Source organism: Aulonocara stuartgranti (genome assembly GCF_965226115.1).
Source record: "Aulonocara stuartgranti genome assembly, chromosome: 2".
NCBI lineage: Eukaryota > Metazoa > Chordata > Actinopteri > Cichliformes > Cichlidae > Aulonocara > Aulonocara stuartgranti.
Window position 1 is genome coordinate 24,696,253 of NC_138940.1, and position 18,879 is coordinate 24,715,131.

Below are 18,879 nucleotides of genomic sequence, written 5' to 3' on the forward strand. Positions count from 1 at the left end.
TCATTGTTACAATCCCCCGTAGGTGAGAAAGAAACCACACAGAATGATTCCAGACAGATCCCCGTGGCCCAGTCTACCCCGTTCATTTCCTCTGGCTTGAGGCACTAGTCTATAAGTGGTGTATAAATGTCCTGTCTAATAACTTTGCCCGGCAGAAAACTGAAGATACTGAAATGCTCACTGTGTCTTAAATGCTCTGCTTTTTGTTTTCCAATGGCTGTGGAGACGTGTGCACGGGAAGTGGCTTAGTATTTATTATGTGTCAACAAGGGTTAATTGGTTAATAGACACCTCACTTTGCTAGCTTTGCATAAGAGTGATTAATGAGTTTTTAATCATTATTTTCAAAACCAGTGGAGAGTGTTATCATAAAAAGGAAAGTAAGATATTAACGAGTTCTTGGTGGAGCTTTGTTGTGCCAGCTTAAATGAACGAAAGAACACAAATTAAACAGCTGAATATTTAAAGAGACTAAGCACTTGCTAAACTACTGCAGAAGTACTTGTGAACATTTTAAGGCGCCATAGGTTAGATTTTAAACTACAGTACTGTGCAAAAGTCTCGTTTAGGATTCAACAATCCAAATCGACTTGTAGCTGTTATTATAAATGGTCTTAGGCAGAAGTTCTCTGGGCTTACTGAAAGTCATACATTTTTTTAACCACTTAACTCTGACCTGAACTGTTCAAGCATTAAAAATACACCTAATATAAGGAACTAGTGTTGCATCTACACATAACAGGCAACTTCAAATCTACTTTATTACTAGTGTGACAGGCATAACATAGCATTTTTCACCATCATGGTGATTCCCAAAGAGCTATTAGCCAAAAACTTGCATGGTGTGCTGGCCCTTCAGCTGCTCTGTGTGCTTTTTACCTGCTACAGTAGCTTCATCAGAAATGGTCTCATTCTTGGGGATCAGGGAAAGGAATCAGGGGAGAAAAGGCTGATATGATATGTCAAATTAAACGAGAACAAGACTGAAATTTGATGGCAACTGGTCTTATTAAGTGCAAATCCAAAACTGAAATTTTATTGAGAAAAATCATCTGCATGGTTTGGAGTTCCATTTCAGACAGCAATGTTGGGGATTCTGACAAAAGTGGTGGAACTATGAATGCAAAAATAGTACCAGAAGACTCTGATCCACCATGAAGTAGTATCTGGGAAGCATCTGACTGGCAACAGTTTATTTTTTCAGTCAATGCAGTAAAAGCACACCCCAATAGAAAAAACAAACACAATATAACACTATAAGTCATGGATTGGCCTCCGCAGAGCTCTGACATCAATATTATTGAAGCAGTGTGAGAGCAGGTGATCTAATAATGAGAAGGCTGATGGTTCAGTCCCTGAAGCCATTCTGCATGCTAAATATCCTTGGGAAAAGATACCCTCTGATGTATCCATTGGAGAGCAAATATGTGTGAATGTTCAACAGAAAGCACTTTAGTAGAAAAAGAATTGAAAAAAGTGCTTGTGTGAATGAGGCAAGTTGTATAAAGTGCTGTATAAGAACCAGTCCATTTTCCATTCATTAGAGGTGTACAAACTCAGCTTTCCATGCATGTTTGCAAGTTTTTTAAAAATCTCTTCGCCTATTTCACATTTTCCTAGCAAGACATAAACAAATAAGGTGTGGCTCAAGACTTTTTTTTTTTTTTACTTCATCTAAGCTTAAGGAAATAAATTATTGCAGTTTGCACCAGTCTTACACATCTGTTAACTGTGAAGCAGCTCCTCAAAGGAGGATGTAAAGTTGCTTTAAATCCCATGCCTACTTTTCAGACATTTCAGATCATCAAACAAGTTTAAATATTAGACAAAGATAACACAAAATTCAAGCCTACATGGGTCTGAGTGACAAAGTGATTGCCCCCTAAACCTAATAAATGGTTGGGCCACCCTTAGCAGCATCAACTGCAATCAAGCTTTAAATGGCAATGAGTCTTTTACAGCAATGTGGAGGAATTCTGGCCCATTCATCTTTTCAGAATTGTTTAAATTCAGCCACATTGGAGGATTTTTGAGCATGAACAGCCTTTCTAAGGTCATATCACAGCATCGCAATCAGATTCAGGTCAGGACTTTGACTAGGCCACTCTAAAGTCTTAATTTTGTTTTTCTTAAGCTATATTGAGGTGGACTTGCTGGCGTGTTTTGGATCATTGTCCTGCTGTCCCAGCTTGGGATCACTAATAGATGGCTGGACCTTCTCCTTCAGCACATTTTGGCAGACAGCAGAATTCATGGTTCTATTGACCACAGCAAGTCTTCCAGGTCCTGAAAAACAGCCCCAAATGATCACACTACTACCACCATATTTTACTGTTAGTATGATGTTTCTGTGTTCCTTTTATGCCAGATATAATGGGACACACATGTTCCAAAAAGTTCAACTTTTGTCTCGTCAGTCCACAGAGTATTTTCCCAAAAGTCTTGGGGAATCATCAAGATGTGTTCTGGCAAAACTGAGATGAGATTTTATGTTCCTTTTGCTCAGCAGTGGTTTTCATCTTGGAACTCTGCCATGCAACCCATTTTTGCCCAGTTTCTCTTATGGTGGAGTCATGAACACTGACCTTAACTGAGGCAAGGGAGGCCTGCAGTTCTTTGGATGTTGTTCTGGGGTCTTTTGGATAAGTCGTCGCTGTGCTCTTGGGGTCATTTTTGTCAGTTGACCACTCCTGGGAAGGTTCATCACTGCATTTTTACACAGATGAGAAGTTATACACTTCTGCCCCATCCATTTTCTATTATTCTATTATTTGATCTTAGGCATTGCTTAGGCAATACTACACTGCACACGTGGTACACACTTTGACACTTTTATTTTACTTTCTATGGAGTGTTTAAAGTAAGGCTTCCCACAACTTCAAGCACATTTCATAGGAATTCTTTATTTGCACAGGGCAGGTTCTTTTTATATCCTGTCAGTGGAATTCAAACCATTTTCCACCATCACTGGACCTGTTGAAGTGAAAAATAAATGAAGCTTCTGTGTAAGTTTAAAAAGGAAGATCTGTAGTTACTCATCTGCGTACTTCCCAGGTGTTGGCGGATAATCTAAGCGTTACATCACTTCCACTTTCCCACGCTGTCAAGCTGATTGTGACATCATGCGTCTAGTCCAATCAGCTTCTTCAGGCCAATCCGCCTTCACTCCGTGTATTTTAAATCTCCCTCCACATCTTTCATTCTTCCTTACGTTCGTCATTGTGGACTAAAGAGCCGCATCATGACCAAGCACCTACCTGCTTGCCCACTATTCAGTCCCCTCTAGGCCCCACTCCCAGTAAGTAACACTCTTGGTAGAGAGGGTTTGTCTTTTTCACTGAACAGTACTGAAACAAATGCTAACAAGAACTTTACTTCGAATGACCATTTAACATCTGTTTTTAGTCTTTATCTGTTGAGTTCCGGGATTTATGATCAATTTTACTCATGAGCACAACTGCAACAGGAGGAACCAAATAACAAATAATCTCAGGTTATACAGACCTACTAAAGGTAAAGGCACGTTGATTTCCAGCCAGTTTACTTATCCATTTATCTGATGTCACAGGTTGGGCTTTTCTCATTTCTCAGTTGTGTGCCTTCTCTCTTTTCTGAGTCTTGAGACCCAGAAAATATGTCCGTTGGCATCTTACAGAATGTCTCTTTTCCTAAAATAAAACTGGTGGACAGAAGAGAAAGTGGTGTATGTTTCTGTTAGTAGTTTTACTTGTGCTGTATAGAAGAAAACAAAAAGTTGGAATACACAAATCATGAGGACTCAGCATTTGTAAATGTGGCAGAAATACAATGGTTACATGTATGTTGTTCAAACTGAAAAGCCCCGAGCGGCTGTAGCCGAAGAACATAAAGCCGACCTCCAGTTTCGCCCTGTTTTGGCTGAAATAGACTTCAGTTAGATGAGCTGACTTGTCTGGACTCTTAGTTATAGCAGCATCTGAAAGAATCCATGAAGTTTCAATGAATTGCCTTTGTTCCTGATTGCTCTTCCCTGTATAGGGTAAACTCCATGTACTATAGCTCAATATCATTGAATAGTAATACTATCAAGTTAATAAACTTAAATAGGATTGTGAGCAGAAGAAATATGTGCACTTTAATATTTTAAAGTGTTTTCTGTAAGCATCCACCAAATAGAATATGCTGCAGCCTGGGTACGTAGCAGCAAAAATGAAACATTAAAAGTCAGGCTGGTTGGAAAGGAAATTAAGCTTCAGATTTGGTAATGTACCAGAAACTGCTGTATGTGTGTGGGTTTGTATTCTCTCGTCTTTGTGTGGGGTGGGGTGTAATAAATCGGATGCCATTTTGAGAGATGCTGTTTATGAGTGTTGGCGGCGACAAGGGAATGCGGGGAATTAAGGAAGCAGTATGAGCTACACTTAACACAATGTGACAGGCACAAAATGACAGGTTTTGGCCCAGGAATCGGGATGCCATGTTGCTTGCGCACTCGCTCACTTACACGCATAATCCTCAAAACACACACATACACCATCCGGCATGGGAAAGTAGGTGAAGGCATGAGGGGACAATTTGATCTGTTCCACCAAACACAAATCAATGTCTGTGTGGCTCAATTTTCATCGCACACACAAATCGCTCTACTTCTATCTTTGTGAGGACCCTTGTAGCACTTTTTTCTTTTAAATTACAACGAAATGTAGAACACCATTTCAAGTCTAAGCCAAACCTGATGCATAAAAGATCTGTGACCAAAGGCAGGGCGGGGTGAAGGACAAAACATCGCATACTTTAAAAGTCAAACTGGTCTTCACTCAGACAGTCAAGTCATCTGAACCAGGAAAGTGACTATTTTACCCGGTTGTGACAGTGAGAATGGCTGCTATTAGACAGATTAACCTAAGATGAGTTCTGACCAGCCTCTACTACCAGGCAAGGACAAAGCTTTTTCAAGCTTTTTAATGGCACAGTGGCAGTTTAGTGTCATCACCTTTGGTCACAATAGCTATTTTTACCACGAACAAAAGAAAAAAGATGAAAAGTTTTTTCACAATAGTTTAATTCTTTTCTTATATTTGAAGTCACACATTACATTAAACATTAGATGACTGTAGAAGTCAGTAACCTCATGAACAAACACATTTAAATTGTCTTTGTTTTTGGACACCTGCTGATACCATTTCACGTGCACTATTATTAATTTTAGATACTTTTTTATATTGTTTATTTCTTCTGCTGCTGGAGCTATTTGGCTACAGTCCAAAATACTGGGAATGCCAATAAGGTCATAAGTGTCTCCCACATCTGGGGATTGGGAATACTCCCTCAGTCTGTTGGCAAGCATTGCATTAATTCAACACAACATAACTAACTGCTAGCAAGTTGTTTGCTTTGCAGTTAATACGTGTGGTAGAATCTGTGTTTTACGAAATATGTTAAGTTTTGTGTTGAGTTTGCTGCGATAGTTAGATTGTTGGTTAGTTATCAATATGAATTCACAGTGCCCTAATAATGTTGAGGTCCAGGCTCCGGGGAGGCTGATCCATGACTGAAAGTGCTCCATTGTGTGTTTTTCTATCCAGGTAAGCTTTAACTGCATTGGTAATGTGTTTGGGATCGTTTTCATGCTGAAAAATGAAAGACGTTGCCAATCAGACGCTTTTCAGATGACATTGCATGGTGGCTCAAAATCTGATGGCGCTTGTCTTGCAATCATAATTTAATAAATTTTGACAAGATCCCTGTTTTACAGATTCTTTCTTGTACCTTTTCCTGCTTTTGTCCTTCACTTTTGAAGGACACACTACACATTAAGCATGTGTGCGTGTATCTGTTTGTGTTTTACTTATAGGTCTTTGGGAATCACCTTGTTGGTGCAAAAATACTATTTTGTGCCTGTCAAACTGTGTTATCTTTGGCACTTTTTGTAGATTAAGCTCAAGAGATGGGAACAAATAAAGCTGTTTGGACAGCACATGGGTTCATTCCTTGAGTTAGGTGCCTATGAAGTGTTACCTACCAGTGTTAGAAAAAACGAAGAACTGTATAATAGCAAGGCTGTGCTGCATTAAGGGATCTGACTCACAGTTAAAAAGCACTGTATATGTAGGACAACCTAGGCCAGCCACTATTCTAATGCCAGAAGTAGAGTCATGGGTAAGATTTAAAGAACATCTCATACACAGCACCTATTTCTGGATATCTTAACAACAACCACCCGTAATCACAAAGCTAAAAATCCAGTAAAACTCGTTTCTTATATGAACACAGAAGAAAGTATTGGTTGGCACATAGCAACCACTCTGGTTCTTAAAAGAAAAAAGAGGAGATATTCATTCAGAGATAAGCCTCTGCTTCTTTCTACTGCCTGTCTGAGTCAGTCAAAATAATGGCTAGAGCTGAGTCATTTCCCACAAGCTGAACATGCCTGCTGTGACACATTGAATGTAAGGCAATGCATCTGAAGAACAGAACCAAAGGTAAGTAAATATCTCTTCACTGGGATTTTAAAAAGGGGTAAAAAGACTTGAAGAGACGAATGATGCTTCCCAACATAAATATGTAGTCGTGAATAAGTAATAAGGGTTCACAAAAAGGAGACAAGCAGAGAAAGACAAATAAGAAGAGAGGGAAAAGGTGAAGTGCAGCAGGATGACAGTGACATATGAGAGGCAGAGCTGACAGAGTGCTCAGTAATGGCAGTTTATCAGCATCTGGTCAGCGGGGTCACTTCAGCTCCTGGGCTCCAATTCTCATCTGTCTCCATCGCTCTCCTCCTGCATCTTCTCACTCTGCTTCCCCCTCCTTCCACGCTTCCTCCCTCACTTCCTCTGTCTTAAACTGACAGTTCTGACAGAAAACCAAAATGTGCAAGCAGTTTTTTCCCTTTCATACACCCACATATACAACCCAGACTGTAAGTTTTTGCACAGTTTCACATTCTGTTGTTCAGAGTCTGTCTCAGTACATTCAGTCCTAAATAAAACACAAAACTGCATTAAAGTGCCAAGTATGGTATGCAGTCAATGGAACTGGATCCCTAAACTATATCAGTTTCCTTTTCTCCATTTATGAAAGTTAATGTATCTTTCCTTCTCTGTATCTAAAGTTATGGGGCTTAATTGTGTTTTGGAACCTGACATTTAACTGACAAATTGCAAAACAAAAACAGTTACATCTTAAGAAATACCAGCCAGATTGCAAAACCCCTGAGCAGGAACGTGCCAGTGCTTTAACCTGCAGGATAAAATTGACATATACTCTGTCTACTTACTTTTGAACAATTGCAGTCAGGTCTACATGAGTAAAAAGGTCTTTATTTCACACACAGTATTTCAATATTGATGCAAGCTTACTAAATTAAAGCTGTGACTTGGCACTTTAATGCAATATCCATTATTTCATTTCAAAATGAATGTACAATTGAAGGCGTTAGTGGACTGGTTGGGACTTAACACACAGCAAGCACAGTGTCCACAAAGGCATATCCACACACCAATTAAGACAAAGAAATACCACTAACAATCTAATAATAGTTGTCAATAACCTCAGCAATAGATTAAGCAAGGACTTTATTGCTTTGGCATTAACATATTTAAAATGCCAGCCGCCTTGTGTGAGTCCAGTGGATTTATGCTGACATCCCCAGTCGGATTAAATGTGATGTTTCAGGGTAAAATACAGCCTTGGTGAAAGGAAGAGGAGAACGTCAGGGGAGGCCAGGCTCACACTGCATGTGTACGACATCTTAATTGCATCAATGATTATCCCTCCACATTTACGCTTTCCCTACTCATATTTATAGTTGTGTCCAATTTTCATTATGCTCTTCATTATGGAGCATAAATAACCTGCGTAAATGTGCCGGCACACTACGACACACCCTATAACATTGCCAAGTGATATCCATCTTGTCCCCCAGTGATCCAACATTACCTGGCTGAATTATGTCTATTAGCTGCATGTAGCCCCTCCCACTCCATCAAGACAGCAGTCTGCAGATGACAGCATTAACTTTTAAGGCTTTATAGCATCTTCTTTACCCAACACATACCATTAATCCGCTTAATGGCCACCATGACCCCTTTCATCGTGTTTCATAAAATAAAAATATGAATAAAGCCCATTACAGTCTCTATTGTGGAGAGTTTCAGCAATAAATCATAGTGGTTCTATTAGAAGGATTGCTTCTGTGGCAAGTCAGGTTGCCATATTAAATCATCAGTGCTGTTTGCGTTATTATTTTTGCATGTTATAATGCCTAAATTGGAAAAGTGTAACTTTCTATTTAAATCTCTTTCCGGCCTTCAGTTGTTAGTCTGAGGACTAATACTGTATTTAGTGTTTTTTACCTCTCTCAACTTTCAGATTCTTTGCTTGCATAAGAAACCTTTTTCTTTACATCCAATGAAGCAAAAGATGTTAAATCTGAATTACACTGAAATTTTAATCATGTAAAAAAAAAAAAAAAAAAAAACATGTTATGTGATTTTTTTTTACTACAAACTTTTGGCAAATTTCTGAATCTTCCATTAAATTTTGGATCAAATTAGGAAATTTTAAAAGCTGCTTTAATAAATTTTTTTTTACATAACAATACATGTAATGACTATGTCCTTATCAAAGAATACTTCCCAGTTCATCATTTTAAATCCATATATAACTACAGTGCATAACGCATTCATTAGACCACCACCCACTGTAAGCTGCACTAAATTAGCACGAGTAATTACCAGAATCTATTTCTGAATCAGTTTCTCTAATGGTTAATCCATCAGTATGTTTACGCTCTTTAACTGAAATTATTTTTAATGCTAAAGTACATTATTTCTGATATTTAGAAACAAATCATAAAGGACTTTAAAATTACACTTATTACACTTCTGACTTCTCAGGGAAGTCCAGTGTGCTGGCTCAAACTCTAGGTATAAATATGTGGACTGCGTCACTCCATGTGAAATGTAGAGAACTCAGTGAAAAGGAAAGAGTCTGCAATAAAGCACTTTGTGATGATGGATGATCTTTGAGACAATCTGGGCAAGACTAAAAGTGTTCTCACAGTGTGGTCATGCTTTGGAGTCAATTGCTGAGACTGGTACTTATAAAAAGTGCCAAGGAAGAGGCAGAATATGAAAGCTGATCACAAACACTGAGCTGTAGATAACTGGAAGACGGTACTCTGGGCAGACAAGTACAGATTTCAACTCTTCAGTCAGCAATATTGTGTTATGTCCACAGAAAAGCTGGAGAATGTTAGATGGATTGCAAAGACAGTGAAAAAGGGGCAAGATTCCATTATGGTATAGTTATTATAGAAGCAGCATGGACACATTAGTGAAGAAGAAGGTCTACTACAACATCTTGGATCCACCAAAACTTGGAATCCCTCTTGAACCACCCATCCGACCCCTCCATCCATCCATCTTCTTCCACTTATCCGGGGCCGGGTCAGCCTTAGTAGAGAAGCCCAAGTGGCTAGGGACCTCTCTAGCCACCTTTTCTGGGGGAACACCGAAGCATTCACAGGGCAACAAAGATATGTAATTTCTCCAGCTTGTCCTGGGTCTGCCCGGGGTCTCCGTCCAGTGGGATATGCCCAGAACACCTCACCCAGGAGGTGCATGGACAAGTAGCGGCCCTACTCGGAGCCCTTCATGAACTCCTCACCCTATCTCAAAGGAAGCGGCCAGCTATCCTCTTGCACTGAAACCGCTCTGACCAAAGTGTTCAATGACATATGTCTGAATACAGACAGTGGAAAAATGTCAGTCTTAGTTTTACTGGATCTCAGTGCAGCATTTGATACAGTTGACCACAACATATTACTCAAACGACTGGAGAACTGGACAGGTCTTTCAGGAACTGTACTAAACTGGTTCAAAACATACGTAGAAAACAGGAAATACTTTGTATCAATAGGTAACTTCACATCTGAGCAGACAAGTATCACATGTGGAGTTCCCCAAGGTTCCATCTTGGGACCCATTCTGTTTAACATCTACATGCTCCCACTGGCACAGATTATAAACAACAACAAAATAAACTATCACAGCTATGCAGATGACACACAAATATATATCACAATGTCACCAGGAGACCGAGGCCCTGTACAGGCTCTTGGTAAATGCATTGAGGAAATCAATGACTGGTTGTGCCACAATTTTCTCCAGCTAAACAAAAACAAAACTGAGGTAATAGTCTTTGGCGCCAAAGAAAAACGATTACAGGTCACCAGAGAACTTCAATCTATACATCTAAAAACCACAAACCAGGCGAGAAATTTGGGTGTAGTGATGGATGCAGACCTAAACTTAGAAAAACACATTAAGACAATAACAAAGTCAGCTTACTATCGCCTCAAGAATATATCAAGGATAGAAGATCTGATGTCTCAACAGGACCTGGAAAAACTAGTCCATGCATTCATCTTTAGTAGGCTTGATTACTGTAACAGCATCTTTACAGGTCTACCTAAAAAATCAGTCAGACAACTACAGCTCATTCAGAACTCTGCTGCTCGAGTCCTCACTAAGACCAAAAAAGTGGACCACATCAGTCCAGCTCTGAGGTCCTTACACTGGCTGCCTGTCCGTCAGAGGATAGACTTTAAAGTTCTGATGCTGGCCTATAAAGCTCTGAATGGTTTAGGACCAAAATACATCAATGACCTCCTGACCCAGTATGAACCATCCAGATCCCTCAGGTCATCTGGATCCGGTCTTTTATCAGTTCCCAGAGTCAGAACCAGACACGGAGAAGCTGCATTCAGCTTTTATGCTCCTTATATCTGGAACAAACTCCCAGAAAGCCTCAGATCAGCTGAAACACTCAGTTTATTTAAATCCAGGTTGAAGACTCACCTGCTCTCAGCTGCATTTGAATAAAGCACCAAATCCACACTTTAAGCTTAAATTTCAAAACTTACATTTAACTACTGATTTTATCTACTGTTCTGATTTTATCTGTTTTGATTTTATATACTGTTGTTTGTTGTTTGTTTGTTAATTAGTTAGTTAGTTTATTTGCTTGTTTTAATCAATTTTAAATCATGCTTTTTATTTGTTCTTGTTTCTAATGTCTCTGTAAAGCACTTTGAATCACCTTGTTGTTGAATTGTGCTATACAAATAAACTTGCCTTGCCTTGCCTTGCCTTGCCTTGCCTTGCCTTGAGGAAGCTCCTTTCCGTCACTTGTATCTGCAATCTTGTTCTTTCTTCACTTCACCCTTTTCAGCTGCGAACCATGGCCTCAGACTTGGAGGTGCTGATTCTCATTCCTGTCACTTCCCACTCACCTGCAAACCGCTCCAGTACAAACTGGAGGCCATCGTTTAATGAAGCCAACTGAACCACATCATTTGCGAAAAGCAGACATGAGATTCTGAGACTACCGAAGTGCAAGCCTCTACCACTTGGCTACACCTAGAAACTCTGTCCATAAAAACTATGAACATTCTGAAGTAAAACTGATTAATTGTGGGTTTAACAAGACAATGACCCCAAGCAAATTTCAACGCGGTGCAGAGACTGTTTGACCGAGAAAAGGGAATGTGGAGTACTAGAACTGATGGACTGGCCATGTCTGGGCTTAAATCAAAGTGATTTGGGATTTAGTGAAATCAAAGGCACAAGAATTTAATTCCAATCAGCTCTCTGGGAACAGCTAGAAGAGCATTAGTTATGCAGCCTAACTTTATATTTCAGTGGTGGTTTACGTGCTACAGAGAATACTGTGAAAAACTGTTGCTTTCCCCGTGGTGCACCTGAATGAAAGTTCCCTCTATAAATGCATTACCTCAAGTAACTGCCCCCTACAATCCAAATGTCTAAAAGTACAAACAAAAGGAGTAGATGTCTCTCCACCCACTTACTGTTAAAATAACAACTCTGACAAAAATAACAAGTAGTGAACATGTAGGTGGGTTGTTGTTTTTTTGGGGTTTTTTTGCTGTTCACTCACAAAGACTTTCAGAAGTGTTTCTGGAACTCTCTTTACTTTTACTAGACAATCTTGGCTGCTTTAAAGAAGTGCAGAGTGGGGGCCCTAAGGTTCAGTAATTGGTTTTTGATCTTGTCAATCACACAGAGGGAATTCTCTGATAGTGTATGTAACATTGCATTGTTGAATTATTTCTACAAAGTAGCACATTTCTTTGAAGTTAACCAATCAGTTTACAGACCTGTCGCTAGCTAATTACGCAGCCATCAATCATCCATTATCTTCTGCTTATCCAAAATTGTCTTCCAGTGGCAGTAGGCTAAGCAGGGCACTCCAGATGTCCTCCTCCCCAGCAGCAATTTCCAGCTGCTCCTGGAAGAAGCCCAAGGCATGCCCAAACCAGATAAGATATATAATCTCTCCAGTAGCTTCTGGAGATACCCGGAGGTCTCTTCCAAGTTGGACTTGCCTGGTAAACCTCCATAGGGAAGCGCCCAGGAGGCATCTTATCCAGATGCCCGAAACGCCTCAACTGGCTCCTTTCAACACAAAGGAGCAGCAGGTCTACTCCCAGCTCTCTCCAGATGTCACCCTATCTCTGTGGAAGAAAGTCATCTCAGCCACTTTGCAATCGAGGCTACAACACCCACATCACTGCTGACACCTCACCAACGAAGCAAGTTACTTAATTAGCTCATATATTACACCATGTATTTATGTTCACCCAATAAAAAGCTGCAATTAAAGAACCATACATTTTAGGCGATAGAGGACCTTAAAAAACAAAACAGAAAAACGGGCCTGCTATATCATTGGTTTTTTGTTATTTTACACCGGTTTTTATCTTTTAATCACATAGCCACAAAATGTGTTTAAAATTACATCAATAAAAAATAAAGTGTCAGCATTTAAGGTGTTCTGTGAAGTTTTTCTGTAGATAAAAGCTGTTTTGATTGTGTGTAGCACTCAGTGCATTTCTTTCCTCGTGAAACATTTCCAAAGCTAATTTCTCTTAAAGTTGAATCCCACTTTTTTTTCTTTATCACTTTGCTCTTTGGCTTGGTTTTCACATTACTGTGCAGCTGCTGTGCAATAGTGTGAAACCACTTGGTGTACTTTTCATCAGAATTCCACTGTATATTTATGTGCATGCATAAGACAAAAAAAGAAACACAAAGTAAATATTTGAGACTAAAACTGCTCTACAGCTCAACTGGAGATCAAACACTCTTTGAAGATCTTTCTGTTTGCATGTTTTTGGTTTTGGTTCTTGTTTTTGTAAATGTAACAATAGGTAAAATGATCATTTCATTTTCGCACTGGCTGAAAAGTTCTGCTTCTTGAAATTCGTACAATTAACTCTTGGTTTAATCACCAGAGACCCTTCAAATGTAGCGCTGAGTTAAAAAGGAAGCCCTTTAACCTCATCCAAAGGCATAACTGCCAGACTCTATTAGCAATGTCTATATTTTATTATATTTGCGGTCCAGCATGCAGAATCTGCATTCAGAACGGCTCACATCTCGAGGCAACCATCTTCTGAGCCAGGGCAAAGGCCAAGAAAGGTGATCATGCTTGTGCGTGTGTGTATAGTGGAAATATTGAGTGGATGAGAAACTAAGGTCCAGATAGTGTTGAATTTATGAGCAACCCCTGCCTGGATAAAATTAAGTATGCTTGTGTGCTTTCAACAAAACTAAAAACAGAGTCTTCTGCTTCACCTTTCTCCATTCCCACCCTGCCTTCTGTTTCTTGAAATTCTTCTTTGTGGAGACCTCTGCTTCCACTTCAAAGAATTATCTGTTTTCTTTCTTCTTCTTTAACCCTGGCTTTAAGAAGGGGAAAAAAAACAACTTCCATTAATGAGTAACAACCCTTGTGATTGAGCGTCACATATAATTTGTTGTTTGGGTAATACAAACCAGTTTGTGGTAGGACACAGTAATGATAAATGGAATTATCCTTAACAAAAACGCTATCACTGGCGGTGGTACAAAGGCCTTTCAGTAAATTCTCAATTTGAGGATCTAACACTGCCCTTGAATTGTTTAGGCACAACTGGGACTGGTGGAGGAATTAATTTCAGATATTACCAAACAGCAGGGTACACAGCTCCCAGGGCACCGCGGACAAAATCTTTCATCCCTGTTAAAAAAAAAAAATTGAATGGGGATTTAAGGAGAACACAGATAATTCAATCTTTATCAGCGGCAAGCCACAATGAAATGTTAAGTTTCCATGGGATCCTCTTACCTCAAAGGAGGACTCCGGAATGAAAGTACAACACATCTGAAGCATCTCCCTCCTGCTCTTGAGCAAAAGAGTAAAACACATGCACAGACACACACACACACACATTCTCTCTGAGACACAAACACAGAACATAAAAGGTTCTCATCAACATATCAAAGCTCGTACTTCCTGTTCAACATGCTATATGCGAACCCAGTGGATGCCAACGAGTCAACGTAGCTACACATCATTTTATATATATATAATATATATGTGTGTGTTGCACTGACAGCTCCTGCAAAAGCAGACAGTAACAGATCGAGATAACTCTCAAGTGTCAGATATACATGCACATGCACACAAACGTGGACATGTTTGGCATTCTGCTATGTAAGCAACCACCTCTCTATCTCTTTCTCCCTCTCTTTCTTCCTATCTCTCTCAGCCACATATGTGAGAGAAAGTTTTAAAGGAAGAGATAGAGAAAGGAGTGAAACGAACAACTCTGGCTTAGTAATGTCAACTCAAACTCCACGAGATACCCAATAACGGCACATAGATACTCTTGCAGAAAAGCTCCACTCCAGCATTAAAGTTGTCAACACATACTAATCCACCAGTTTGGAGACTGTTACAATGGGTCAATATGCAATTTGAGGCAGGTTGACAGAGAACATTGGATTGATTGATTTTGACCTTTTCCTTGACAGTACCTGCTGTACACATTCTCTACAAAATAATGAAAAGTGTTGAAATCCTTATATCTTTAGCTTTTGCCTCTTTTCTTCTCCCAAATAAGCACCTGTTGTTAATCCCACTCATACGTCTGGCTGGAGGTCTGCTCTCTCTGCTTTATCTTTAAGAGCAGGGGGAGACAGACTCAGGGGGGTGATACCAACCGTATCGATTTGTGCAAACGTGCAGACACACATACACACTCTTAAACATTTTTTTAGAATCTGTGCACAACATGGCTATAATCAAAAAGCTATTCCTCCATCTAGTCTACTCCGCATAGTGATATTACTCTCAGCTACATACTAGTTCTAAACTTGGTCATTGTAAAGATTCAACAGACTCCAATGAATTTTAGTTAAAATGTGGTTAAAAGTGGAGTCCCACATGATGGACTCTACTGACTTTTGTTGATCTTTTTACTTCAAACTTGTGGCTTTGCTTCAAAACAACTCTCAAAACAGCTGTTTAATGGAACACCATGAAATCTGATGCAGACTTTTATGTTTGATCCTGACAGACGTTCTGTGAAGGCTTTATGGGATCGCTAAGCTAAAGGGTAGCACAAACAAGAGGAGCCACCTTACAGGATGTTCCCTGTCTTTTTGATATTGGTTGTAATGACACTAGATAATGGGCATTATGGGGCTAATCAGCAAGCTAAACTGCAAAAGACAGACATATGCTAATGTCACTAGCCTCACACTAACATGGCCGTAAACATAAGACAGATGCGACCTCAAAACTGGTTCCGAATGCTGTAAGCACCAAAAACATAGAAACTGCACCCCGCCAATCCCTAGCTGAAGTGACCCCCCTGTTTTGTTGAGAAATGTGAGAGATCAAACACATTTCAAGCTGATGCTACCTCTTATTGGGGCATTGAAGGGTATAATACCCGTTTGGGAGGGTCACAATTCAAAAAGTCACAACATCCTTTTCCCTTCAGATTGGATGAGGGGAGAAAAAATCCCTTCAGAGAAGAAGCAGAAGCTCCCATATCAATCCATCAAACCAAAAAGTAGTAAAATGGCACTCCTAAATGAAATTCTCTTGTCTTGCGCTGAGCTCAACTTGAAAAGGCCAGTCACATGAGGGTTTAAATAGATATCTATTTTCTGGGCTGAAAATCAAACTGGCCATCATTCTGTCCTGCATCACCTATCTCTTGGGGGCTTGTCACATTTATAACATGTAGCCATTTTCTCAGCTGTCAAACCATGCTCTTACCAAGCTCGGTCCCCCAACCCATGCTGTCAGCTCCTAAATCTAATCGACTCAAACGTGTGTGTGCGCACAAGTATAGTTTTTGAGAAATGTCTTTGGAATTGGAAGGGGATTCATTTCTTTTTTAAATTTTTTAATATTCCGTGTGAGTGTGTGCACTTAAATGTGTGTAATATAAGGATCTGGACAAAGGTGGCATAGCAAAGTAGGTCATGACAGAGGTTAGTACTGCATTAGCAACTGTCACCGGCACGACATGAGAGTTCAGACACCAGGGCAGCCCTCACCCTCTCACTCACAGTATAGACACACACACACACTCTAACCAAGGATTTTTGAAACTCTGTGGCGTTCTGTCATGGATCTGAGCCAGCAGGCCGTGACACACATGGAGGGCAGTGTCTGGAACAGGAGGACGTGTCCAGTCTGTCTTTTGTGTGTCTGCACACACATGCATGACACAGTGTTTGGATATGATGGGGGCTTTTGACCTGCCAGAATCCAAACTCTTTGCCCTTGCCAAAATTTTTTTTTTGGACACTTATTTGATGTTTTCCTTATTTGGCCTGGAGTCGTTTTAAATAGAAGTTGCTCAATATTCAAAGATTTGCTCCATTAAAGCACAGATGAATCCTCGCGAAAGGCTTTGCATCAGTATCTGCTTCTCAGGGTTGACTTATGGAAATCTCTCTCATTACTTCTGCCTTATATGGTTCAAAATCTCACATAAAAATATAATGATCCGAGCTGTTTCTGTTGTCTGCTGTGTCAGTCAACGATTTTTTAATGTTCTAAGTCTCTTCAGTTTCCATCCTCAGAAAGTCTGGGATAATTATGGGAGTAAAAAGGCTCCCTATCAGAGCAGATTAACAACATCTCACTAGCCTGAACTCCTCACTCCCTTTTATCTCCTCAAACACAGTAGAACAGAAGAGGAGTTACGTAATTCCCACCTTAGGGACCCAGCCGACTTTCCACCCAACTTTTGTCTGTTTCTGCATGTCTAGGGCATCTGCTAGTTCTAAGCTGTTTGATGTGCATGTTTGAAGCAGCCATGCGATCGGGGAGGAAAGGATGTGTCTGTTGTTCGCAGCTCTTGCCGCTTTGCTCTGATCCCTCAAGGAACGAGTTTCAAAGCATGGCAAAGTTGGACCTTTCCTGGTTCTGCATTTAACACCTTCTCGATTCGCAGAGCTAAGGTGCTTACCCACTGTTTAAGGATTCCTCAAAAGACCCTCCCTTGTCATTTAGTTATAACGTCTCTTTTGTCAAAATCTGTTTCAAATTATTTCTGAGGTCCCTAAAAGCCATGTTAGCACACAGAGCCCTTAATGTGAGGTTATTTTACTGATTAAAAGAATATTAGATCATGTCAGCCATGAAAAAAAATTAATTACATATTCAAAATGGTAAAAACCGACAAGATTTTTTCTGTCTACTCATTAGAAACAGCTTTCATTCCCCTTGTGGAAAATAAATGAACAACAAGTTGAACTTTGGGTTAATTAGTCTCTGGCAGTTGGTGAAAAACATGTAGAAGAATTTCAAGGCTGTAGCTGTCTTGCTTGTTTCTATTAAAACAAGTATAGGCCATATGAATCAGCGGTCAAATGTGAGCATAACCTGTGTTTGTGCAGTGTAAATTAAATTATAACATTTCTACCGCGCAAACAGTTCTTAATCTTGCTTTTCCCTTGTTTGACAGTACAATAGCTAATAAGAGATCATTCCTGTTTTTATAATTTCCTTAAGGAGCTCCCGCTCCTTCTGCTATTCATAAGGGAAAAGCAGCACAGAACTCCTTTAAATAAAAATAACCAAAGCAAAAACGAAATCTTTGATTGAACACGTGTGCTTTCAGGATAAAAACTAATTACCAGCATCAGATTTACCTAACATGAATCAATTAGATATACACAGAGAAGAAATACTAAGACTTATGGATGCTCTCTTGAGTGGAATGAGAAATCACTGCACATTAAATAACATGATTAAGCATCTTTTGCAGGATTGATCTATGGAGAAACATTAATAGAGGACAAATTCTGCTTCGGTTGTCACTGTTGTATTTGTTGTGTTTGTGTATGCTTTTGGACTATAGCATTAATAACATAAGCATAAATGCCCATGGCCCATTAGAGCTGGAAACATAGTCTATAAATCTGTCTTTGGAACTGAAAAAGAATAGTTACAAAAGGCTTAAATAAATAACAATGTTACAAAGAAAAATTGTACAGATATTGCTGTTAAGAATATTTATTTATTTTAACAAGACAAGACGTGAATGAAACAGTGTCGGAAGTGCTACCAGGTATCTTTTATTCATAAATCCCATTTTACATTGTACATTTAGGCACTTTGTTGCTAGCAGCCTATCACAAAAATACATAAATTGTTCCCATTTCTTTAAAATAAAAAAGGTATCGCGTAAAGCAGGCAAAGTGATTCCTAAAACTCGGCAATGCCAACACTCTCAGTCATGGATTGGCTGCCCCAGAACCTGGACATCAACATAATTGAAGCAGTGTGGGTTCCTCTTGACAGAAAACGGAACAAAAGACAGCCAACATCCAAAGAAGAGCTTTGAATGTCCTTCAAGAAGCCTGGAGAACTATTCCCAAAGACTAATTAAAGAAATTATAATGTTTCCCTAAGAGTGTTCCGGCTGTGTTGAAGAATAAGGGTGGTCATACTAAATATTGACTCAATTTTTTTGTATAACCTCCTTTTCTATTTAAAAGTGTTAGATAAAAATATGAAACTACA